Below are 27,038 nucleotides of genomic sequence, written 5' to 3'. Positions count from 1 at the left end.
AGATTTGTCTGCCTCGAGTGAGTCAGTTTTCAAACTTCCAAAATCTCCGATCTCAGTCTGTTGAGTAGCTAGTGAAAACTCCTGGAACTCACCTGAACATTTGATTTTAGTTCTTCTTGCGGTTTTGTTAATTAACAGTATTAAGTAAATTGTGACTAGTGATAAGTGATGAATAACTAATAACAAAATGGTGACTGTTTCATTCTTGAGTTAAAGTTTCACCACTGTAGCTATCATTAAAAGTGATACTATTCAGCTTGCTTGAAGCTCAAGTTTTTACTTTACAACCTGCCTTTCACCACGGCATAGTATAGTTGGCCAAGTAGAACGGGGGAAAGTCTCTAATTCCTATAGACCAACATAAATGTTGATTATATAAAGGTTACCCAAAACAATGTCTATGAAAATCTAACACAAAACTTTATTTTACCAAAGTCCTCCTAACCACATATGAAATTAATACTCAACCTCTTATGTGGTGTTAACTCTGGATCTAACACTGGGTATGTATGGAATCCCATTTTAAGCATCCAGGCTTCTTCATGGGATGACTATTCCGGGTACATCAAAAAGCCTTCATTTATAAGGAAAGTATCTTTATATGGAAGAATTTCTACTAATGCATGTGAGGGGTGACAGATTTAAAAACTGTGTTTCAAAACTGTAGGACAGCACTGAATCAGAGAATAATAATCAGTGGATGAAATCATGAGAAGAAAGGTCAAAAGAGACTGAGCTGTGACCATTGTCCATTTTTAGTACAGCTAAGAATGTGAAAAGCAGACATGGTATTTTCCCTCATATGACATCATTCTGAGGAACAGCTCACATAGAAAGCGTTCCTATCTTCCTCTCACTTTTAATACCGAACTCAAAGTTGAACTAGAATCTAATTAAGTGTTTGGGGGGCTAACTGCAATACAGAAAAACTGGAGGCTAGAACAACTTCTTAACATGGAAAATTAGACCAAAAAAAATCCAAAGCAGAAAACATACTACACTATAGTTTACCATGTTTCTTTGATAAATGATGAACAAGAAGAGAAAGAGGAAGCAGAAAGGGAGAGAACAGAATAAGCAAAGTAGAAAAAGTGATTCAAACAGCCATTTACTTATCCATTTTACCAATACTCAAATGCTATGTACATCTTATTGGAATTATGAATGAACTGAAATGTGTGACATTCATCAGTCAAAAGGTAACTGAATATAGTAGGGTTAACATGATACAGTAAATCATTACTGTTAATTTTGTTAGATATGATAAAATACTACAGTTATATAAGAGAAATGCCTTTAAAAAGACTCATCATGAGAATAAAAGACTGTAGACTTCAAGTATGGGATTTGCTATTAAAACAGGGAAGGAAAAAGAGAAAATACGTGAAAAAAACAGCAAAATTTTGCAACTTTGGGGGCCTGGAATATGGGATTTATTGTCCTAATTTTCCTTCTTTTGTGTATGCTAAAAATCTACCTGAATAATCACTGTGTTTATCCAGTATTCTGGTATTATCATCTATTTTGTCAAACATACTCTAGTGTAAGTAAACATAGATCCATGACTATCCTACTACATAACAATTACCCAAGACTTTGTAAAGCAATTATGTAATACATATGACTGACCTAATGTGACTGCCCTTTAAGCAATTCATTTTAATATTAAATTTGACTACAATATACTCTATTGTGCATATGTAAATTTGCACAGAAAAACATTTAGTGACTTTAAACAAATTTTAGAAAAATAGTTTGCACCTACTATACAAATAAACAAACTTCTAACAGTTTGCTAGGCTCCAGTGGCTCATGCCTGTAATCCTAGCTACTTGGTAGGCTGAGATCTGAGGATCAAAGTTCGAAGCCAGCCTAGACAGGAAAGTCTGTGAGGCTCTTATCTCCAATAAATTACCAAAAAAGCTGGAAGTAGAGCTGTGGCTCAAGTGGTAGAGAGCTAGCCTTGAGCAAAAGAATCCCAGGAACAGTGGCCAGACCCTGAGTTCAAGCCCCAGGACCAGCCCCTGAAAAGTTCTAATAGTCTGTAGAATTTGTACTTTATACAATGTAGGTTATTTAATTTGTATCTTTCCTCTCCTTCACATTCAAATAAAATCATGCTATAATTTTATTGCTACATATTATGTTGGGTCTGAATTCTCAAAAAATACAGCATGATTCAAATGATCCTTTCTTGAATCTATTGATAGCCCATTCTCTGAATGACACTGATTAGTCTCCTCTTATAAGCAATAGGAACTGTGTAGCTTTGCCACATTAAACATACTATTGTATATTTTATGTGCATACATAAGTATTTAAGTAAATAACAAATAGGTTAAATTTTCCCAGAAACGTAGAGTTATATGTTCTTTTAGAAATTAAAAAATTTAATGAGTAAAGTATATGGCAGAAATGTGTTTTAATGAGTTTGTTATGCCTTTTGTGTATTCCACAATGTGCATCTCTACTGTAGAAGAGCAACCACTTCTTGTTCCCCTTCTTATAAAAAGTATTCTATAATAGTCAGATGCTGGTAGCTCATACCTACAATTATTCTGACATCTGAAAGATTGCTACTCAAAGACAGTGCAGGAAGAAAAGTCCAGAGACACATTTCCAAAAGATTCCATCTCCAAAATAACCAGAAAAGGCTGGAGGCATGGCTCTAATAATAAAGTACCAGCTGAGCAACCAATGTGGGCAAATTTGAGGTAAATTTTACATCTCCCTGTGATGATCAGAAACTGTACACTTAAACTTAGCCAAAAGGTCAGGAGTAAGAAAACACTAGAGAATTTATGAAGTTAAGAAACTGACAATTTATGTAGTGATATTTGGGAAGCTCTGAAGTAGTCTGTAGAAATCAATAATAAAATCAATAACCAATAAATAAGATAAATAGATAAAATAAACATAATAAAAGCATTGTGTAAGACATTTTTCAAATAGAATTATTTACTTAGTTAAAACTTGGGAGTTAAAAAACATACTGGTGACTTCCCATTTCATTTCAATTGGAGAACTTGAGATACCTCTGTCCCTGGTGCTGTGCATGTGTGTGTGCATAGGAAATATGTATGATACAATGAGGAGACTAAGATGTAATAGCCTTACAATTTTTGTATGTTCACATATTTACTATCACTATAAGTAACAGAGCAGGAACTATCTCTCAGAGTTTGTGATTCAAGCCCATGATTCGTTAAGTGTCTAGTCTTCCTATGGTGTAAGGAGAATGATAGCATAAGCAATTTAGGTTATCATTACATTATTAATAGCAACCACTAGATAGCTGGGAAATCTTTGATTAAATACTGTGATAACATGGAGATGTAATCTATGACAGCTGAACTATTAAAGAGGTCCTAAATGATGTGAGAGTTTCACTGATACCTTATTTAGCAAGTGAAAATAGAACTTTGTACTAAGATATGTTGAGTGCACATACAAAAAAGAGAAAGAAAATGAAAAGATGAAGAGAGATTGTGTCCCTTTCTCTTCATAGTAGTCAATATGGCACGTGTGTATATGCATATACACACACATACAAATAAATATACATGTAATATAGCACAAAAGTATCATTGTGCAATTACTTCAGATGGCTCAACTTTGAGAATTAGGCAGGAATTTTATTTTTGACATGAAGAGAAATTACTGTCTTTATTATTATTGTAGTGAATTATGATTTATGTAACCATTTATGGGACTTTTCTGTATGTTGAATGCTGTACTAGTCATTTTATATTTGCATAAAATCATCTAATTTTCTCTAAGTTATATATTATTACTCCTGTGTTAGAAGTAAGGAAACTGAAACACAGTGGAATTATGTAAGTTTTTTTTTTCTAAATTACAAACTTTGGGTCAGGGTTAGTATTTAAAACCAATAGTCTCATCCAAAGACAATTGTGTTAGCTATACCTTGGAAATGTTTAACGTATAACTGCTTCACATAATTTCATTAAATAACTTCAATAGTGGATAAATAAACATGATAAGCCCTATGTGTTTGTTTGCCTGTATCCACATTCTTGATTATCTCACTAAGTTGAAGATCTTTTCATAGCAATTGCTGACATTAAATAAGATTTACAATAAGACTCAATCTCACTAATTTTTAAGACACATTTTTAAAGACTTCCTGTCCAATTTTTAGGACAAAATGAATAACCATTTCATGAAGGAAATTAGCTTATTTATTAACATATGACAGATCAATTCTCAAGGCATCCCTATGAAAGAACTGCTTTATTTTTATGTCACAAGGTACTATACTTTGTCATAATTATTTACTTAGCGTCTATGAGTGTTCCCTGCCAGACTATAAGCTAAGCTTGTTCACATCACTCCCATGTACTTCAATGCCCCCAATGTCCAATGTAGCAGGTTGTTAGTAAGAATTTAAAGAATGAATAAATGGGAATTACTCTTCTATGTAGTGGGGTTTTCTTTAGTAAACCATAAGTAGTATATTACTAATGCAAAGCATAGCTACTCCATATAAAAATTTTAGATATTTGTAAGTACTAGTACATTAATAATGTGTGTTTTTTTTTTTTTGGTGTGTTTTTTTTTGGCCAGTCCTGGGCCTTGGACTCAGGGCCTGAGCACTATCCCTGGCTTCCTTTTGCTCAAGGCTAGCACTCTGCCACTTGAGCCACAGCGCCACTTCTGGCCATTTTCTGTATATGTGGTGCTGGGGAATCGAACCCAGGGCCTCATGTATACGAGGCAAGCTCTCTTGCCACTAGGCCATATCCCCAGCCCTAATAATGTTTTAAAGAAATAACACAAATTTCTTTCAAATAAAGCCTCCTGATTTTTACCAGCAACAGTTCTTTCTTTAGAAAGTTGTTATAATCTCCTAAACTAAAAGATTTTGGAAGGCTTCTATTTCTGTTTTTCACATTTAAAAGGTTCTTCCTTATATTGAACTGAAAACAACCTTCTCATTCCCATAACTACAAATAGGCAATTTAAGCAAAAAAAAAAATTCTCATTTAAACTTCAATTCTACATCACTTCTAATACCAATTCATGTTTTCTGATAGTAGCTCCCTAAGTCAAAACAGAAGCCATCACATTAGAACACATACATACATTATAATTTTCTATTCTAAAAAGTCTTTTTTTTTTTTTTTGGTGGTACTGGGTATGAACTCAGGAACTCACAATTGCCGATGGGTTCTGCCGGCTGGGACCCCCCCCCCCCCATCTCTTTTTGCTTTCAATATTTTTCAAATCGTTTCTTGACTTTCTGCCTAGACTGGTATGTACTGCAGTCTTCCTATTCATACTGCCCATATAGCTGTGATAACAGGCATGTAGCACATTCTCAGCTTTCTACGGGTTGAGATGCATGGGGACGGGGGTATCTCACAAACTGTTTAGGCTGACCTCACTCATGACCCTTCTGACCTCCACCTACTCAGTAGCTAGGATTATAGGCATGTGCCTGGTGATTTATCGGTAGATTTTAAACAAGTCATTTGAAACTCATTTCAATTAAAAATGTGCTATGTAACATCATCAATCTGTGACATTTCTATAACTTGTTTTATTTTTAAATCTTTATTAGTCATAATTGTATAAAATGAGTTTCACTGTGAAACTTCCATAATGCATATATACATAGATCATAGCCCCTAATATCATTCTGTGTTTTAAGTATCTTTGTGTAGTTAAATACCTAATTTTTCACTTGACATAATGGACCAATCAAAACTATTTCATAGAACCAAGAGCAGCTACCAAAAGAAAACTGTTACATGCCAGGCATGGTGTACAAGAAAAAACGATTTACTTCCTCAAGTATGCCCTGAGCGGCCAGGAGGACGCCTTTCATCAAGCACTAACAAGTGGAACTGTCTAGATCTCTGAGCTGAAACCTTCAACTCACAAGACTCAAAGCTGGGCCGGTTACTTCCTGAGAGTATATCCAGGTAAAAATAAACCCAGAAGTCACTACAGAAACAAAATTCAACGTAACTTTAAAAAGAAAGTTAATACGGTGCTTAATTTGGATTTTACCATTTGAAAACAATTTATATTTGTCTAGTACTTTAATAGGTTACAAATTTCAGTAATAAATCAGGGAAAGATCCATTTAAAAGGTAAGCATTCCCTATTTTAGTTTAATTATCTGATTTAATCTGTTTACACTAGAAAGTCTAGTGCAGTGGGATGACTATAGTTCGTATTAATTTTTACATGTTTTGTAAAGAGCCAGAAGAGTTCAAAGGTTCCACACATTAAACAGTGATGAAAGGAAAATGATAATTACTTTAACTACCATAATATAATCAATACACATTGTATACATGTGAAAAATAACACATGGAGCCAATTAATATGTACATATTCAATGAAAAATAAAATCTAATACTGAGTTTTCAAGAATGTTCACAGATTTATCATATGGAAACAACTTGACCAAAATATTTTTAGATGAGACTTACTGTGTCCTAATAGAAAACTATAAATAGAAAAAGTGTAGATTCTATTAACTATCTAAACATTTTTCACATAACAAAACTTACTTTTCAAAATTTAACAAATAAGCATAGTTCATGTGCAAAAACATACATATTGCATTCTTTTTTTTTTTTTTTTTTGGCCAGTCCTGGGCCTTGGACTCAGGGCCTGAGCACTGTCCCTGGCTTCTTCCCGCTCAAGGCTAGCACTCTGCCACTTGAGCCACAGCGCCGCTTCTGGCCATTTTCTGTATATGTGGTGCTGGGGAATCGAACCTAGGGCCTCGTGTATCTGAGGCAGGCACTCTTGCCACTAGGCTATATCCCCAGCCCATATTGCATTCTTAAAGGAATAAAAGTACACTGACATTAAAATGTCTACAATGCATTTCTAGCTACAAGGAAAGCATTGGAAAAAGAATCTCTATTCAAGGCCAGCCTTGGGCAAAACGTATGAGGTCTTGTCTGAAAATCCTTTAGGACTGAGGACAAGTACTTCACGTGGAAGAATGCCTGCTAGCAAGCATAGGGCTCTGGGTTCAAATCCCAGAACCACCACCCACTAAAAAATGTGTGCATATAAAATTTTTCTATCAGTTGAGGAATTCAGTTTCCTCCTTTAGGGCATCCATTGCCAAAATGTTAAAGAACCCTGTGAGAACTCTCCCATAAGCGTAATTTTCACGAGAGCTCTGTTTTGACAAGCTTTTGTTACAAATCTAAGAAAATATAAAATCAGCAGTATTTCTCCATGGTCACAAGTCCCCCCCTCGCCCCCTTTGCTTACAAGATATTAAGCTAAATGAATTATAAATTGTAATAGTTCAAAAATAAAGAATTTCACTTTCAAGGAACAAATGTGCATGGTCTTTGCTTTACACACCATCCATATTGCTTCCACTCTCATGGTAACATGCCTTTTTCATGGTATTGGCTACAGTTGCAATTTACATTTGTCAGTGGTGTAATTATCTCAACACTGTAATTAACACCCACACTGGATGTTCAAGAGCAGTTAGGGAATATTACTGTTTTTAATTGCACCATTTTATCCTTAGCACCTAGGTGACTAGATGGCATACTGTATATAGTATATATCTAAATTATATAGTATAATATCTAAATTACTAGATAGATGGATTGAGGATGGATGTTGTTATCCAGAGTACTTAGTTCATTGTCAACATCTGCATCATTATATTATAACTTGGCTAGGTGTTTGCTACAAGATCGAATTCTGGGTATGTTCATTATTAAGATCTAGTAAACAACTAAAACCATGGCATCATTCAATAAAGATCATTTGATATATCTAAGCTATGAAAAAAACACTCTATGTTGGTCTCAAAAAATGTACTCACTGCCTTATGTATGAAACTGAAACCCCTCTGTACATCACTTTGACAATAAATAAATTAATTTAAAAAAAACCTTAAGTTTTGTAACACAATGGATAACAGAACTATAATATAGCATTAATATATCAATCTTCATCAGGCATTATCTAGTTACCAGAAAGCTAACATGTCCATGGAGATAATAAAATAAGCTTAGATAACCCTCAATTTTAGATTTCAATCTGTCTATAGTTAATATAGTTAATCATGAGTTTGAGTGGCCAAAGATTTCCAAATAAAAAGATACACATAAACTAAGAATATTCATGAGAAAAATCTAAGTTTAGGATCATTTGAATTTAGGAATCATAGTTTCAAATAAATGTTAGGCAGAGGACAGATACCTGATTTTATCCTCAAAAATTTATATTATGCTATATCATATAATATATAAAAATATTTGAATAGTATGCTACATAATAATGTTTGTGACTTTATTTGGGGCGTATAAACAGTGTGTCTAACAATTTTAACACTTACCACTTCCAATATTAGCAATTTTCAATGTATTACAGTATATATTTTGAGATAGGGTCTCATTATACAGCCCAGATTAGCCTCAAACTTGTGCCCTTTTCTACTGCATCCTCCAGACCGTTCGGATTTCAGGCATGTGTGACCATACTCAGCTCCTATTGCAGCATTTTAAGAGGTGTAATGTTAAACGAAATGTATTTTATTATAGATATTATTATTTATAATATCTTATGTGTATAATATATTATAGTGTATATTATTACTCTTTCCCCCTATTATTTTACAAATACGTAAAAAAAACAGACTTGTAAAACTTGTGGCATATGCTTTAAGAAGCACTAAAAGACCTAACTATATATCAATTTGGTATACAAATTACAATACAGTATGCTATTTCAAAAAGATAATTTGCTGCAATAGAATTATAACAAACTAAATTTGTTCAACTGTACATGAACTGTTACTAATTTTTCATATTATTATTTTATCAACATTTAGTCTATATGATCTTTTCTTTACAAAATCATTCTTTGTATTCATTTTATTAAAAGTGTAAGGTACAGACATAGAAACTTTACATATTTGCCATTAATTAAGTCCTAGTTAAAATAATCTTAAAATGTAACTTAAATATAATAAATACACACATTTATGCATTATAATTTAAATGAAAACTCTTACCATTGATTTCCTTTTGATAGTTATTCATTCACTCCATTAGTCTTTCTTGATAGTGCCTTCCTATGTCAAGCAGACAGTAGTCAAATCACAAAATGACATTTGGATGCTCAGGTCTTCAGATTGGAGTTTTCGGCCAAATGCCAGGTGAGAATTTAAACTGAAAACTAAATTACCCAAACTTTATTAAGGTGTTCCCAAGCCCACCCACTGGTAATGAGCAATAACTTCTAACTGGAAAATAAGGTGACTGACATCTTTTAAGCAGTTGTAATATTGTTTAAGAACAAATGTTGTAACAAAAAATAACATTTCCCATAAATATCTTCAGGAAATAGTTTTAAGTAATTTAAATCCCTTCCCAACAGTGTCCTTAATTATCTCATAACCCCAAACATATATGATCAAGATGGTAGTTTACTTAATGACCTAATAAATTATGAATTCACAAATTTGAATCATTTCATACACTGCCTTCACCTAACGCGACTTGTAAAGTTTGGAACAGTTTTACAGTATCATCTATACTTACAGAATGTTTATATCATCAACTACTTTTGGTAACTATAATAGAAATTAAAGGTTACTTTAAAGAAAAAGGCCCTAACTGAAGCCATTTTTTTGTAATGAAGAGGCAAAATTTAGGATTACCATACATTTTCCTTTTCTGCACCCACTTAGACTTTTTATTCTACTGATTATCATAACTACCATTTGTAGAACCTGAAAATCATATCTGATTCCTGTCCATTAGGCTTCATAATTACTCAATTGTACAATCTGCTGTTTGATGGTTCTCAAATACTAGTCATACTAAATTATCCCCAAATATTGCTAAGATATTCTGCAGAGCACTAATACTGTTTATGTCCAATTATAAGATGTTCAGTTTCAATGGTTAGTAAATAATCTTTGAAAATTTAAGTCTTAAGCAAAAATATAGTGAAGCTAAAATGAAAGAAAGAAAAAAATGTGCCTATTTTCCTAAAGCATCATGGTTATCATGGAATAAAAACTAGTTATAAACGTTTATAAGAAATCCAAAATTATGTACACATATCTAGATAGCTAAAAGATGCAAATAGTTGCATGTCCTAATCATAATACATATCCAAAACCTATATGCCGTATGCACAATCCTTACCATCTCTTTCTCTCTTCTTCACACACATATACCCCATACATACATACCTATCCAACATTCAACCTTAAAGATGTTTCCATATAATAAACTGAAACCAACTTTAAGGTATTTAATAACACAGAATATAAAGTAAGTAACTAGTTTATGACTAAACCAAGAAAAATGATTTTGTAAACAAAGCCTAGCATTGAATAAAACTTCTGTTTTTTAGTTAATCAACAATGACCTCCAAAGAGTTTGATATTCTTAGTTACAAAGTTATTCTATTCTATTCAATAGTTTGGGCCCCAAAATTTTAATGAAGGTAATATTTACAAACTACTCAGAGACCTACAGAATTCTGACCTACCTGCTACATGTAACAAAAGTTGACTCCATTCTCAAAGAGCTTATAATATAAAACTGTACTAAGTAAATGTATGTTGGGGAGAGGTGCATGAAGAGAAATAAGGGACTATATTTTGAAAATAGAAACAAGCACATTTGGGCAGTTTAAACTGTTTGAATAGGTTTACAACATACAAGAGTACTCTGAGAAGATTTTATATCATTAAACATGTTTAAAGCAGAAAATACCAAGTATGTATTTTTATTTAGTCTAATAAAACTCTCAAACAGTGATTAAGCATAGAATACGGCCAGAGAAGTTCATATCCTCACTGTTGAAGATCAAAGAGATCCTTAGCCAAATGAAATTACAGAATATGAAGGTATCCCCTACTCTGTCCCCCAATCAGGCTTCAGTACAAGAGCAGCAATTCTAAACATGTTCATTTCGCTCTAATGGCTACAATCGTCATGAAAATAATTTAACTTTTAATAGGAGACATAATACTGAAAAGATACTATGAAATTAATAAAATCATGAGTCAACTAGCATTACAAATAATTCACCTACACAAGAAAGCTAATTTCACATCCCAAGTTGGTGATAAGTCATTTGTCAATGTATGTGTGTGTTTTTAAACTAAAATCTCAATATATTCTACCAAGTCACTGATAAGTGTTTTAGAATTTAACAGTACCTCTTCATTTTATAAATGAACAAACCAGTCTAGAAAAATGTCATTATTTACCCAAAGTCACACAGTCAGCAATAAAACCAAGACTCCTTCAGAAAAAAATACATGTTTCTTTTTACTATACTCAATGAAAGAAACAATCTCATCTCAGAGAAAGATATTTAGTTACATTATGATGATCACCTTACACCTGGTACTTCGTGGATTCCATCACTCAGCTTCAAGGCAGGCACTCACTCAGTTTTATAACTATCTCTTCCAGACTAAGAATGTGAATTTGAAAATTATACAAGATTTTATTATAACTCTCTATAAAAATAAGACTATTACCGAGTTCTTTCAGATTTTATCCAAGGACACATATACACATATTCACCACCAAGGAACAGTTGCTGCTTGTTGCCTTCTCCCAGACCAGACAACAACCCTGCCTTCTACCTCGAATGTTGACACCTCTTGACAGCAGAAAGTAGCCCAAGACTATCACTGCCATTGCACAGCAAGAGAAGTTTAAAAAAATTGAAACCCTATTTGGATTTAGTTGTAAGGATAAAAACTGTCAACTAATAGATTCCATTGTCTATTCAAAATCATAACCTAGAAAAAGTTTCTAGCAAAGCGCAGTTTATGTTTTGTTCAGTTAAGAGTCAAAAGTCTGAGCACTCACTAGGTAGTACCTAAAAGTATTCACCAAAACTCTTGTGAACTGGGAGTGAGATTAAACAAATGATTTCCATCTTTACCACCACCCTCACAACAACTTTGCCATTATTACCTTCCATTCCACTGAGTCCATGGACCAAAAGGGTTTTATAAAACAATTTTATGCACTATTATTTAAAAGCTAGTACTTCAACATATAAAGCCAAAATTATTCATGCTTTTAAAACAAAAATAATATGTGCTGGAAGTTTTACTTACATCCCACTTGGTTACAAAATGACACCTCAATATTTTATATATGGTTTTATGTATATCTACATCTCAATGTGTATATGTGCATGTGTGTGCGTACATATACACATACACACATATAATAGTCTTCCTAAAACTGTGAGCTTATTACAAGTGTAATATCTTAAAGTTTACCCGTGCTACTTTTTATACCTACTTTTTCAGCTAGAATTGTAAAGTTTCTTAAATGAAAAAAAAGAATCCACATTTAGGCCTAATGTTTGAAATATTCTAATAGTTAGAATTACTAAAATACCAATTTATTTAAGAAATAGTTTGGGGGGTTATGAGGGACGAGGTAACAAACAGTACAAGTAATGTATCCAATGCCTAACGTATGAAACTGTAACCTCTCTGTATATCAGTTTGATAATAAAAAATTGAAAAAAAAATTTCCTCAAATGCCAGCAGTGGTAGTCACTAGACACTATGTTGAAAAGGAACCATACCACTTGTGCCTGTGGATGGGAGGGTAAAACTGAGAGAGAAGCAACTGAAGGGCTAGCATTGTTCAATAGAAATAAACTCCTTATTTGACTTTTAACTGTTAAAAAAAAAAGAAATAGTTTGTACTCATTGCCCACAACATTATTCACAGAAATCCTTAAAAAGTGGGACCTTAATAAAAAAAACAAACCAAAGAATTATGCCCCATAATTTTCAAGGATTTCTACTATCTCAATTTTTCTTTTGGAAGATAAGGACTAACAATTACATCTTGCCATAGGTTTGTAGTGAATATTATGTAAGAAGTAGAGGTAAACTGCCAAGAAAAGTGAACCAAGTACATTCAATGCCTTCAAAAGTAGTAGTATTGCAATCGTCACTATCGTCAACAACTACTTCTACCATCACTTTCTTAAGTATCTCAACAAGTAGTTCTAGGTGAGAGAGTCTGATTAACTATTACACCAAAGTTTGAAAATAATGTATTAGAGAGAAAGGACATATATAAATAAGCAAGACACTGCTTATATCAGGAATATCTTGTGATTCCTGAGGTGAAAAATACTTTAAGGCAAAACCCCTTCAGTTTTAAAAGCCCAATAATGAAAGTTTTGCATAGGCATGTATGAAAACAGAATACTGAAACCCTTTAAAGTTGTTTTAAAGAGAGGAAAGTGAGAGAAGAAAGAGTAAAGGTGGGTGAAGATTTGAAATATCATGTATGTTTATGCAAGTACATGAAATCCTTTATATAATTAGTTTATGCTAAAACTCAAAATATCCAATAACAGTTTTATTTCCTTCTCCAAAATGCATCCACCCATCCCAAAGTAACTTTCCATTGGCCTAGCTACTCAAAAACAGATGTTGATGGGGGGTATGAGGGACAAGGTAACAAACAGTCCAAGAAATGTATCCAATGCCTAACGTATGAAACTGTAACCTCTCTGTACATCAGTTTTATAATAAAAACTAAAAAAACAAACAAACAGATGTTGAGATAAGGAAAGGATATTGAGCTCAACAGAGTTGAAGAAAGTCATATCTCATTCTCAAGTACAGAATATTAAGAAATTTTATGTAAAATTTTGTGAATAAATCAAACTTATTTTTGAGTACTTAGCATGTGTATGCTTTGATAAGTGTTACAGTAAACAGGAGAAATAAAATATTAGGTTCTCCTAAAATCTTATTGAGAAAAGAATTCCCACTCCAGATTGTTCCAGCCCAATGAGTATTATGAGCTAGAAGCATAGAGATTTTAGTTAGATTAACAGGAAAGGGTCAAAAGGAGAAAAAAGGTCTTTGCTAAGCCTTACAATAATTAGCATTTGATAGGTAGAAATTCTATTTTTCAGGTCAAAGAAAACAGGTTAAGAAGAATAAAGAAACTTGTAGGTACCTCAGATATTTCAGAACAAAAAATATAGTGTTTTTGCTAACTGGATATTATGATCTTATTCTCAGCTCAAAAATCCAATTAGTATTTCATGAGGATTGTTTTGGGAATACTATGTATAATCTAACTATGACTTTCACAACAGTAAGAAAACATAAAGCGTTAACATTTTCACATGTTTTCTTTCTTCTCTCTCTCTCTCTCTATATATATACACACACACACACATAACTGACTCACATATACATGTATATGTGAGTCAGTTATTTTAAAGCATAAGGGAACAGATATTTTAAATGCCTCATATATTATATTTAAAAGCCATTATTTTTAACCTTTATCATAGCCCTTGGAGACAGGTATACCATACTCATTAAACAGCTATGAACTTGTCATTTCCATCATGGCTTGTCTAGCTCCAAAGTTTAAACTCATCCTTCTTACACTAACTTTCTGGAATACTGCCAAGTAGCACATGAAAGAAGAGACTAAGGTGGATGGCAAGTGAAAGAGTAGGAGGGAAGAGATGAGCAAAGTAAAAGCAAGCATCATAAAAATATAAGCACTTACTCACTGAGAGCTCTTCAAGACTACTAAGAATCTTCATCTTACTTTTTTCCCCCCACAGATACCCTTCTCTGTACACTAGTCTCTCTATGGATGGATATCAGATTTTATACAAACAAAGCCTTACAAAACCTCAAAGCAACGGGAGCTGAGAACTGCTTTTCAATAAAACATAGTCCAATAGCCCTTGAAGACAACTATACATGCTTTCCAGGTTGTTCGTATGTGAGAAGGACTGCGATGAAATATTCTAGCAATCAACACAAAGAGGAGTTATCTGCAAAGTACTACTTGAATATCCAAAAATGCTACATGAATAAGATATTAATTCATCTATTAATTCTTTTTTTTGGGGGGGGGGCCAGTCCTGGGCCTTGGACTCAGGGCCTGAGCACTGTCCCTGGCTTCCTCTTTGCTCAAGGCTAGCACTCTGCCACTTGAGCCACAGAGCCACTTCTGGCCATTTTCTGTATATGTGGTGCTGGGGAATCGAACCCAGGGCCTCATGTATGCGAGGCAAGCTCTCTCACCACTAGGCCATATCCCCAGCCCCATCTATTAATTCTTGGGAAATGTCTTTGCTATCACTTCATACTTTTCAAACCAGATACAGTGTATCAAAATCAAGGCATATTAAATTTAGTGAATAAACAATACAAACAACTGTAAAAGGTATAAATGTCTTAATTTTATGTAAAGGAAAACTATGATCTGTTATCATCATCTGATGAGAAATTATAAAAATTAAGAAATATTGGGGCTGGGAATGGTGGCATAGTGGTAGAGTGCTTGCCTAGCATGCATGAAGCCCTGGGTTCGATTCCTCAGCACCACATATATAGAAAAAGCCAGAAGTGGCGCTGTGGCTCAAATGGTAGAGTGCTAGCCTTGAGCAAAAAGAAGCCAGGGGACAGTGTTCAGGCCCCAAGTTCAAGCTCTAGGACTGGAAAAAAATTAGTAAGTATTTAAAGATTAAGAAATATTGCAAAGTGGAATTTTAGATGTTATGGCATCTTATACTCTCCTTTTTTTCCCCATTCCCATTGGATTTTACTTAAATGCTACAACACATAATATGAGAAGGAAAAATGATTTCATACTTTAAGTTCATGTAGTGTTAGGGAATTCTGAGGCTCTCAAGACCAAATTGCACATTGATTGCATATTTCAGACTATTACTGTACAAGGACTAGGGGTAAACCTCAAGGATACTCAACAAGAATTCAATGAGGTTCTGGGTTCAGTCTTCAGTACTAAAAACCTATAGAAGAGTGAAAATGTCTCAAGTATTAAAAAATTCTTAATAATTAACACAGCAGTAGAAAATTTAACATGTCTGACCCTTTGTGAAGTAACCATTGTAAAATAATAGCCAAGAGCCTAGTCATGCATATGCTTTGTGTTCTTTTGTTACAGGGCAAAATACATAGGACCAATTCTGCACAAAAAATGAACACAATATTGTGCAAATATAAGTAAACAGGTTTAGTTGAAAGTCAAATGATGAAAAGTAGGTGCATGATCAAAATACTAAGTTGGCAAATGAGACCCATAAATCAATTGGCCTAGATTTATTTGTAATGACTCTATGACCTAGATTCTAAAATGTTTGACTGATACCCCCGAATCCATAAACTGAAAGAACTTAAATAAATGGTGAACTTGCTAAATATTTTCATCAAGTGACAAGTACTTCAACTAAATAATTAACATGTTCTCTACAGAAAGCTTTTTTAAATTTTAAAAATAAAATATTTTTGGTTTATAAATAATTCCATAAGCTAAAATTCAACTTTAGAATTAAGGCACTATATTAAACTTTGTAAGTAATAGTCTATACTACATAGATTATTCTGAAGAGTAGCAAGAGGTTAAACACTTTTAGGTTTTTTAAAGTCGTGTGTGTGTGTGTGTGTGTGTGTTGCTGAAGATTAAACCCAGAGACTCACACTTACTAACCAAGTACTCTAGCACTGAATTGCACTCCTAGCCCACAAATACATACTTTTTGTTTTAAGTACTGTATTTTATTACTGAACAACTTTAGTTTCAATTATGGCCCATGCACTTTATTCTATAGAGAAATGACTATTAAATGACAGGACTTTTAGCAGAAAGATCAATTCAATATCTAGAGAAGCTTGACTAATGAAGGTGCTGAAATGCAATAGGCATTACCAGGGACTCACTGCATGTTCATAGGCTGGTTGATGTTTTAGGTAAGTACTTGTAGTTGATCATGTTGAGTGTGTGTGCGATGTGCTCCTCCTTTCTAAGGATTCAAGAGTTTATTTTATACCTACTCTCCTCGTAGTCAATGTGCCTGAGGGAAAATAGACTGACCTAGAGATGCAAGGGTAGACCACAACTGGTCTAATCCAATATGGTAAGCCCATCCTTCTTGCCAATAATTAGCTTAGGTATATTCTGAACAAACGCAGGTCAATTGGAGAGGGAACCAAGAATGGGATGGGAAGGGACAAAGGTCCAAAGTATATTACGTGTGTGTGTGTGTGTGTGTGTGTGTGTGTGTGTGTGTCTGTTTGTAAGAGCATAATGTATCCCACAAAATACTGACTGAAAGAGGTAGAGAGAAGAGAATTAAGGGAATATAATGGAGAGATTAAACTTCTTCAGAGTACATTGTATGGATTCTATGAAAATTTTGCAATCAGATTACTTTGTATCATTAATGATTCCTAAAACTAAAAAGAAAAGAAACAAGCCATGCTTGTGGACAAGATGAACAGGAACTGTTTGTGGAAATGAAGTTATACTGTTCATGAGGAAGCTAAGAACACTCAAATTCTTCCTTTGGGTTTGAAAGAGGATATTACACAATCTTAACTGCAATCCTAACCCAGTAAACATCCATAACTACGTTGGAAGACAGGCAATACAGGGTAGAAATTGAAGAAATGTCAAACTGAGTCTTTGAGAAAATCCAGAATCAGAATGACAGATACTGCATGTTTTCTTTCATTTGTGGAATTTACATGGGGGAAAACAAAGGATATGAAAGTAAGGGAATGAAGAGGAGGGGCAGACAAAGTGAAACAGAGGAGTAATTATAATCAAAGTGTATTATGTATAGGTATGAAAACATTAAAATGAGTCATGACTATACAATTAAATATGCCAATAATTTAAAAAATTGAGCCACTGGAATAAGTAACTCTAATGTATGTCTTACTTTTTTATGTGAGCCAAATAATACCTTTGTAAGCCAAAAATAGATCAATTTGGAAATTAATTAGCTGTTTGGAAACTAAAAACTGCCGAGTTCTATTTAATTAATCTCAGAAAATTATAAAGTCTATTATACTCCATTGCAAGCTTTCAAACAATAGTTATTTCTCCAGGTTTTCATATTTTTCACAGTGGTATGTATCCTGTGTTGTCGGGAGTATTTAAAATAATCTGAGTGTACCAAACAGTTTTACCTTCTTTTGATCAATGTAAATGCTATACTATGTCTTCAATTTCAAAGGTATCACAGTCCCACTGTGTACTCAGAATGTTAGATTGAGTTTGACTTTGCTCTGATATCAACTGGTTTTTGTTCCTGCCACACTACTCAAAATGAGTGAGAACCATCACACTTCCTGGCTCCATACAGACTACATACTTTCATCCAGTACTCTTATTCCCAGTTAGGCATCTTTTGATATTGGAGTTGCTAGCAGTATTCTTTATAGCACATGAAAACTATTCTGGAGTTAGAGTTGTTTCTTGAACTTAAACTAAAGAGATATAATATAACTAATATAACTAGTTTGGTACCTCCTTCCTTCCTCTTGTCCTTCTCTTAAATTCCTTTTACCCAGAAAATGACCTAGATCTTTTATCCTTAAGTACTGTATACTTCTGTAAGAGGCTATAACATGTATGTGAGTCTATATAAACATAGTACAGTGATAAACATACTAGTTGTTTATACCATCATTTAACACAAAGCCTATAATACAATAGTATTTTATAAAAGTGTGTTGAAAAACGAATTTTATTACAATGAGGTTAGCCTATAACTAAATGGATTATTCTTGAAAGGTAGCTTAGTGTAGTAGTCAGTAGAAACATATGAAGTAAAAAATACCTGGTTCCTAACACCCAGATCTACCACATATTATGTGACCTTAGGATTTAAACATTTATATGAAAAGAATGCTATCCATTACCACCCTTGATTTTCTTACATTGGTGTTGGGAGGAAAAAGAATACACATAATTTCTCATCTCTAAAAGGTATATATTTCAATTTAACATATTTCAAACAGTGTTGGCTATGAAAAGAATCTTGCTAGACATCATTTTATATTTCCTGGTATAAAATTTCATGTACATTGTATTGTTGTGTGAACTTAGACATTACTTAGAATATATATTTTGTCAGTTAACTACATCAACAAGACTACACACCATTGAAGTTTAACTTAATTTTAAAATCCCTACTTATATTCTAAAATGCTTTTGTAAACACCACTAAATTGCAACGTTGAAACTAAAAGTTATTGTACTATATATAAAACTGCTTGTGATATGTGGCTGAAGGTATATCAATCAGGTAATTATCTGATAATCCAAATAAGGTATCAATATCTTCCATTAAAATCTTCTGAATGACTTTCAAAAGGTATTTAGCTCCTATCTAATATAACTAGAAAAAACTAATTCAATTAAACATCAAATAAAATTGTGCCGCAGAAATTATGCTATAAATCCTAGGAATGATCAAAAACAATATGTGGTTACAATGAAACTGTCCAAAAAAGTAATTCAAAATAATCCTTGGATCAAATGTTTCTCTACTCCAAGAAAGTATTTGGTCTATATATATCCAAAATGAGAAAGAAAAGTTAATTTAAAGGATATGTTTTCTAATGAATAATGTCTTAGAATTAAGAAAATATAACAATATGCATAAAGTCTACAAATTTAAGTGCTACACGCCCAGTAAATATTTTTGGAGACAGAGTCTTACTATGTAATCCAATCTGGCCTCAAACTCACAATACTCCTGCATTAGATCCCTGAGTTCTAGAATTATAGGTGTGTACCACCACATCCAGCCCAAATGTATAGTTCTAAAGGTGTCCACTGTATACTGGGTACAAAAAGGAATACCTTACATAAAATATAAAAATCGTCCCCCCAAATCACTTATATAAATCGACATTTGAAAATGAGAGAAAATGAGATTCTAATGTTAATGGCTCTGATGAACAATTTATATTGAATCCAGGAACTAATTTAGCTTCTCAGCCCTAAAGTGCATATTTTTCACTGTAATATTTTTCAAATGAAGTGCTAAAATATGTATCAAAATATTTTTATGATTTGTATAATTTTCATTTTTAAATGAAAACATCCCCTTTACTTTTCACTGGACAGTTTTGAAAAACCTAAGTCTGTGTTTCATGCTCTGCTCCCACTTTCAGCACACCTCACATACTTCATAATAATTCCAGGTTGTTATATTCTTTATAATATTCTCATAGGGGCAAAGAGGCCTATTTAAGTGGCAGAATGTATGACTGTGCAGCCTTGGGTAGAATTCCTAGCACCTAAATATGTATGCACAGTACTTAAGATTCTCTATCTTACATGTATCTATTTCCATTCTTTCAATTATCTGTTATGTAAGTGTAGCATTTTAGTTTTGTCACTCATAGATATTGCTTAATATACTCCTTAATATTTTCTTCAGAAACAAGCCACGTTTTATATGTTTCTTAGTTTTTCTCCTTTAAGTAGTACCAGTTTTCTAAGACTCTCTTACTTGGTGGACAAAACTCTATGCTGACAATACTATAGGTTGTTGTTATTTACTACCACTGAGATTATAGCAAGTAATAGTTGACCCATAAAGAATCAAACTGTTGACCAGTACCATGCTTTTAAAAGCAAACAACAGATTATTTTATAAAATGATAGGTTATCTTCTTTAGAAATTTCTTTAAAGAGAAACTTAGTAGTGAAACATCTATACACTGGAGAGGCAGCAAAATACAAATTCATAAATGTTTCCTGTTGATAGAAATCTGGATTACAGTCCATTGGCTTTAAATTTCTGTTAATAAACTCCTAAGTCTTTTTATACCATGAAGTGTGCTAGACATAAATTTCACTGCATATAACTTCTTAAAGATATTATGATGCTCATTACAAAAGTAAAGGCATAGTTTATTTATAAACGATTAATACCATTTCCAATAATGTGATGGGCAATTATTATTGGGCTAGAGAAAACAACTTCTCTGATCCCATAAAATTGTACCACTGGAGGTGTGGCTCAAGTGGTAGAGCATCTTCCCAGCAAGTACACGATCCTGAGTTCAAATCTCAGTATCACAAACACAAACAAAATGCTGAGTCTGTTATGAGTTAGAGAGCAGATTAAAAAGTCTGGTAGTTATTTCAGAACCACAATAAAAGGTAGAAAAAGTATGTACTCTATTTAAATATTTATTCTGAAGTTTAAAATTCTTAGAAAATGATTTCTAAAATTTCAAACATTTTAAAAATTCTAAAAAAATATTAATGCAGACACGGTTACTTAATACAGTAAGAAAAAAGTTTCTGAAAAAGTAGATGAAATTCAATGACTTTCTCAATTTTGAAGCTTAATTTTGTTTTAAGGCAGACACTCTGAATCATTCTATACCCAAAAATAAAAATATGTTTTGCTCAGAAAAATTTCTAAAGAAACTCTGCCCCAAGAATAATACCTAGAAAATTTTATGTACTGTATAGTGCTTTGAGTTGCTATTGCAGAAGACACATTCAGGACAGATTGTTCATTCTCTATGTGACCCCAAATATTCAGCTAAACTGAGGTTGAAACTTTGCCCAAGCCCCAGCACATTCACACAAAGTTGCTATTTGGCTGTAAAGGAGTCTTTTAAAAAAGGAGAAAGGGAATATAATGGGAGAAAAGGGACTGTGGAGAAAGAAAAAGCCTCTTTTGTGCCATATGAATTATTTATTCAGTCAAGCAAAGAACTCACTATTTCTAACTCTAACAATCAATCAAAGAGTTCTAAATAGTGAACTCCAAGGCAAAGATAGTTTAAAAATGATCACAATTCAGCCATTCTGTGACTTTTTTCACTTTAAAATATTTTAAGTGTAAAAATTGTATTTTATCCAAACATTTTGATTTCTAACTTATAAATTCTATGAATGACATCAAAAGTGCTAGTATTTAAAACTGATCCCCCAAAATCAGCTAATAATTTCTAGCACTAGCAATTAGGAGCTAAACTATTTCTTTGGTATTTTTAGCATGAAAATCTAATTACAGACAGTATATTATTAGTTATATCGGACTATATAACCAAATATTTTAAATTGTTTCAAGCATATCTTTCTACACTGATGAGTGTTGTTGAGATTTATTTCATTACTCCAGAAGTCAGTCTGGGCTCTTGATCAGTACAGATAGGCTAGAGTCATATTTCTTCCACAACCATTAATGGTACTTGGTTATCTAAATTATTAATAAAGGAGAAGTTTCCTTTGAATAATGGCAGAGATAAGCCTGAGTTCCTTGAAAAAAATGTCACATCTAATCTGAGGCTAAATTACCTTGTCCTTCATATCTGAGAATACAGAATTTTTACATTATACAAATTTTATTTTAGAAAATAAACATAACAAAGGGCCCTAAAACAAACCCATGCATATGTAACACAATTATTTTCAAAATAGATACCAATAGCACACATGAGGAAAGAATAATCTCCTCAGCAAATGGTATTGGAAAAGTTGGATGGATACCCTTATGCAGAAGAATGAAATTAGACCTTCATTTCACACCATTCACAAAAATCAACTCAAAATAGATCAAATATAAGATCTGAAACTGTAAAACCATCATAAAACAGAAGGGAAAGTTCTACATCAGTTTGAGTAACCGTTGTTTTGGTATAACCCTAAGCAGAAGCAACAAAAGTAAAACAAGGCAAACTACATCAAACTGAAAAGCTCTGTACATCATAGGAAACAAAGCGAAGAGACAACTAACAGGATGAGAAAAAAATATTTGGAAACCACACATCTGCAAAGATACTAATATCACGAATATGTAAGACCCTAATTACACAAAAAATTGTTAAAGAGTAGAACAGACATTCCTCAAAAACTGACACATTGCCTTTAAAAAGCAAGAGAACATCATTAATCAACCACAAAACATAAATTAAAACCACATGAGATAACAACTCACACCTCTTAAGGGTATTATTAAAAAGATTAAAAACAAGTATTAAAATTAGTGAAGAGGACACACTTTTATACTGTTGTGGGAATATAAATTAACAAGTCATTTACAGAAAACAGTACTGAGGTACAAAAAACTACCAGATGATACAGCAATCCCACTACTGGGTATATATTCACAGGAAATGAAATGGTACGCTGAAGATAGCTGTACTTCTGTGTTCATACACCCTTATTTTTAATACAAGGTCATGGAACCAACTTAAATGAACATCAGATAAATGGATGGATATAGAAAATATGGTATCTACACACAGGGATTAAGATTCAAGCTTTTAAAAGGAAGAAATCTTGTCATTTGCAATAATAAGGATAAACTGGAAAAAAAGTAAGCCAGGACAGAAAAATACTGTGTGACCTCAACTATATGAGGAGTATAAAGCAGTCAAATTTGTAAGACAGAGGGCAGAATGGGGTTTCAAAAGACTCAGGGTTGGAGGACTTGGTGAAATATTGGTCAAATTACACAGAATGTTAATTAGGAGGAATTGGTTCAAGCAATCTATTCTACACTAAGGTGATTATAGTTTATAAAATGTATGTTTGAATACTTAAAAGTTTCTGAGAGTGGATTTTAAGTTTTCTCAAAGTCTGTGATGTGATATATACATGTCCTAAAACCGAAACACTACTTTTTTTTAGAACGTTACATACCTGTCTCCTTATGCTTTCATTCTCTATTTGAAATTGTTTGAAAAAATCCTAAGTCTCAGTATGCGTTTCTCTTGTCAAAATAACAAAATAGAGAAATAATCAGTTATCTTCCTCCTCTAGGAACATTTGATTCTCTGTTTCTATTTCTTGCAAGACAAACCACCCAGTAAGATGTCAACAATGTTTTCCTTATTAAAGTCAATTTTATAGAATAAGAACTGGCATTAGTAGTTAGGCATCAAGTAAATGTTACAGTAAGAAACATTAAGGCGCATATTAGCACTAGTCAAGTTATCATACAGTAAGTATGTGACACAGCAAAGATTGGAAGCCAAGTTTTTGGACACTATCTGGTGTTCTAATATTGTTTAACAATAAGACTGCATATATACTGGAGCAATTTGAAATGTTTGCTAAAGTTTTGTGTCAGGCACCAGTGATGCATGCCTATAATTCTAGCTATTTAGGAGGCTGAGATTTGAGGAACAAGGAACAAAGCTAGCCCATGCAGGAAGTCTGTGAGACGCTTATTATCAATTCAACACCAAAAAAGACACAAGTGAGGCTTATGTGGTAAAGTGCTAACCTTGAGCACAAATGCTCAGGAACAGCAGTGCCCAGGCCTGAGCTCAAGATCAAGGACTAGAAGAACAAAAAAGAGTTTTACAGGGGGCTGGGAATATGGCCTAGTGGCAAGAGAGCCTGCCTCATATACGTGAAGTCCTGGGTTCAATTCCCCAGCACCACATATACAGAAAACGGCCAGAAGTGGCACTGGCTCAAGTGGCAGAGTGCTAACTTTGAGCAAAAAGAAGCCAGGGACAGTGCTCAGGCCCTGAGTCCAAGGCCCAGGACTGGCAAAAAAAAAAGAGTTTGATACTAATGATAAAACTAAGCAAGACTTTTTTTTAAAGTTTATTTGCCCAGAGGTAAAAAAAAAAACAAACAGCCCCTTCGTTAAGACAAATATTTTCAATGAAATCAATCCTTAGATCTTTATACAGTAAGATTCTATTACATTTAGATTGATAGAGATGAGTAGAATCTCATTTTAAATAGGAAGCACTGCATATATTTCTACAAACTACATTTGCATTAATTTATTTCTTCTTTTTGTGATGTTGAGAATAGAAGATACTTTTTAAACTATCACACAATTTTCTTCCTTTCTCACTACTTTATAGCACACAAAAACTTGTCATAAAAATTACCTTCTTAAATCCTGAAATAAAAATTCAAGGTCTTCATTATAAAGTTGAATTGCATTTTATTATAGTAAGTATTTTTCAAGTGTTTTTGAGAAATTGAAGGAAAATTCAAAGCATGACAAATCTGTGAAGGTTTTAAAAATACCACGGGGCAGGCTGAGTCAGAAGTATAGCTGAAGAGCATGGTAGCATACACCTATAATCCCTGAGAATTAAGGAAAAAAGATCTTGAAACCAAGGCCATACAGAAAGACCTATCTATAAAAAAGAAGTACAGCTTGAGGGTGATAACATATAAACAGGTGTAATTGTATAAACAAAAGTGTTTTTGAGACAGAAGTGGAATTTATGCTATATGGTAAATTAACAAGCTATATAAATTCCTTTTATACAAGAAAGTATGACCAAAGAAAAAGGCAGTGAATAAAGGCTGATTTTTTTTCTAACAGTTTTCTATTTTTCCCTATTTTCTTCTACTGTCTTCTTCAATAAGTGATCTGTTCATGATTTATCAGGACACAATAGATAAATATTTCTTTTTGCTAAAGGAAACATTACAACCCCCAAAGTCATCTAATTTAATACCATTAATCATTAAAGCAAACTACTAAAATATCTCAAAAGAGTATTATTTCGGGCTGGGGATATAGCCTAGTGGCAAGAGTGCCTGCCTCGGATACACGAGGCCCTAGGTTCGATTCCCCAGCACCACATATACAGAAAACGGCCAGAAGCGGCGCTGTGGCTCAAGTGGCAGTGCTAGCCTTGAGTGGGAAGAAGCCAGGGACAGTGCTCAGGCCCTGAGTCCAAGACCCAGGACTGGCAAAAAAAAAAAAAAAAAAAAGAGTATTATTTCATTCAAGTCTGTAAGTCCCAGTTGTATTTTGTTTTTTTGTCTAAGGCTTTCATAAACTCTCATGTTAACCATGACTGTTCATACCTCTTAGTCAAGAAAACCCAGTAAGGAAGTTGTAGTTTTTGCTTCTCACTAGCTGTGATTCAAACCTAATCATATAATGTTTTTAGGTTCTCAGCTCTATCTATAAATGAATCGGTCTAGATGAATTCTAAATTTCCTTTTTACTTTAAGAATCTGTATTTCATTTTCTCTTAGCTTCACAAATCTTTTTCAATGTTAGCAAAGCACTGAGTTAAAAAAAAATGTTTTCACCTGTCAGCACAGAGAAGTTTTCTAACTTTCCTAGCATTTTCAACACCCTCTGGGAATCTAAGAAAGCTGATTGTTCTTTTAACAAAATGATCCTTATAAATGAATGAACTTGTCTCTGCTAATAGATTCCTTTTAATCATTTTCATTTTAGCTTACAGGCAACTAATGCTAAATGGATGTATCCTGCTTAGAAAAGATGAGCCTCATAAACCACAAGAGTTTCTTTCTCCCACTAAAAGCGTGAGTAGTTGGATTTGGTTTTAGTCTTTAGGGAAACCTGCTTCTGGAAAGTTGTTTCATACATATGGCGTAGATAATCTGTGTCTTCCATACTAGCTAAACAAACTAGCTAAACTCAGACAATGTGAAAAATAAAATTCATGTTTCAAAGGGTAAAACTGAAGCTCTAAATTTAAATAGCTTTTAAAGGGATTCATTAAGCAATTCAAATCCCACCAAAATCTGTTTTCATCTCTCAAAATGTTTACTTTAATCTTCAGTTGAATAGTTACTAACAGATGGAGTAAATTAATAGCCCCGAAAATGAAAATGCTAGCCAACAAAAATGGTGAATATCATTTTTAGTCTACTGAAATGACTATGAATATAGATATTCAGCATGCTATTTAAAGCTAACCACTTCTTCAACTCCCTCTTCCTCTGAATTCTTGAATCAAAACAAATCCTGATAAAATGTAATACTTTCATGAATTCAAATTTCACACAGTTATTGAAATCTATTAAAAGAAAATAAGGGTTTTTTTCACAAAAGAATGACTGACTCAGCAAAACAAGGCTAAATGTGATTCTTGAGCACTCTAAAACTCCAGATAATTAAATTCAGAATAATCCTAAACAAGGTGAAATGTCCAAGTTAGCAAGAATTTCCCACAACCCACATCTAAAAAGGAAAGAAGGCAAGGGTCCTTTCAGCCAAGGCACTGAATAGAGCTTTTCTTCTATAACAAAGTGTGTGAGGTACAGCGAACACTGTGTAAAGGTAACTAGTTCTTTGTCATATAGCTCCCTATAACCTTAGATTTTAACAGTTAATAAACTACAGATTCTATCAACTACAGTCAATAAGAAATAATAGTTTCTGTTGCAGTAAGTTAGTGATCCTAAGAATATTCCTAATTTTCAAACTGTTATGAGAACCTA

The 27,038-nt window shown here is 33.2% G+C and overlaps 1 protein-coding gene across 5 annotated transcripts in view; it reads right to left on the bottom strand.

Annotated features, from left to right (window-relative positions):
- Positions 1-27,038, bottom strand: part of Zeb1 (zinc finger E-box binding homeobox 1) — a 148,874-nt gene that overhangs the window by 100,921 nt on the left and 20,915 nt on the right. The window contains exon 2 of one of the 5 annotated variants that reach the window (XM_048367816.1): positions 9,035-9,198. The exons of the other annotated variants lie outside the window; for them this stretch is intronic. The gene's annotated coding sequence lies outside the window, so the exon portion shown is untranslated. The remainder of the gene's footprint in view (positions 1-9,034; positions 9,199-27,038) is intronic. 5 annotated transcript variants of the gene reach the window in all.

This window comes from Perognathus longimembris, chromosome 18 (assembly GCF_023159225.1).
Source record: "Perognathus longimembris pacificus isolate PPM17 chromosome 18, ASM2315922v1, whole genome shotgun sequence".
Classification (NCBI taxonomy): Eukaryota; Metazoa; Chordata; class Mammalia; order Rodentia; family Heteromyidae; genus Perognathus; species Perognathus longimembris.
This window is presented reverse-complemented; position numbering and strand designations above follow the sequence as displayed.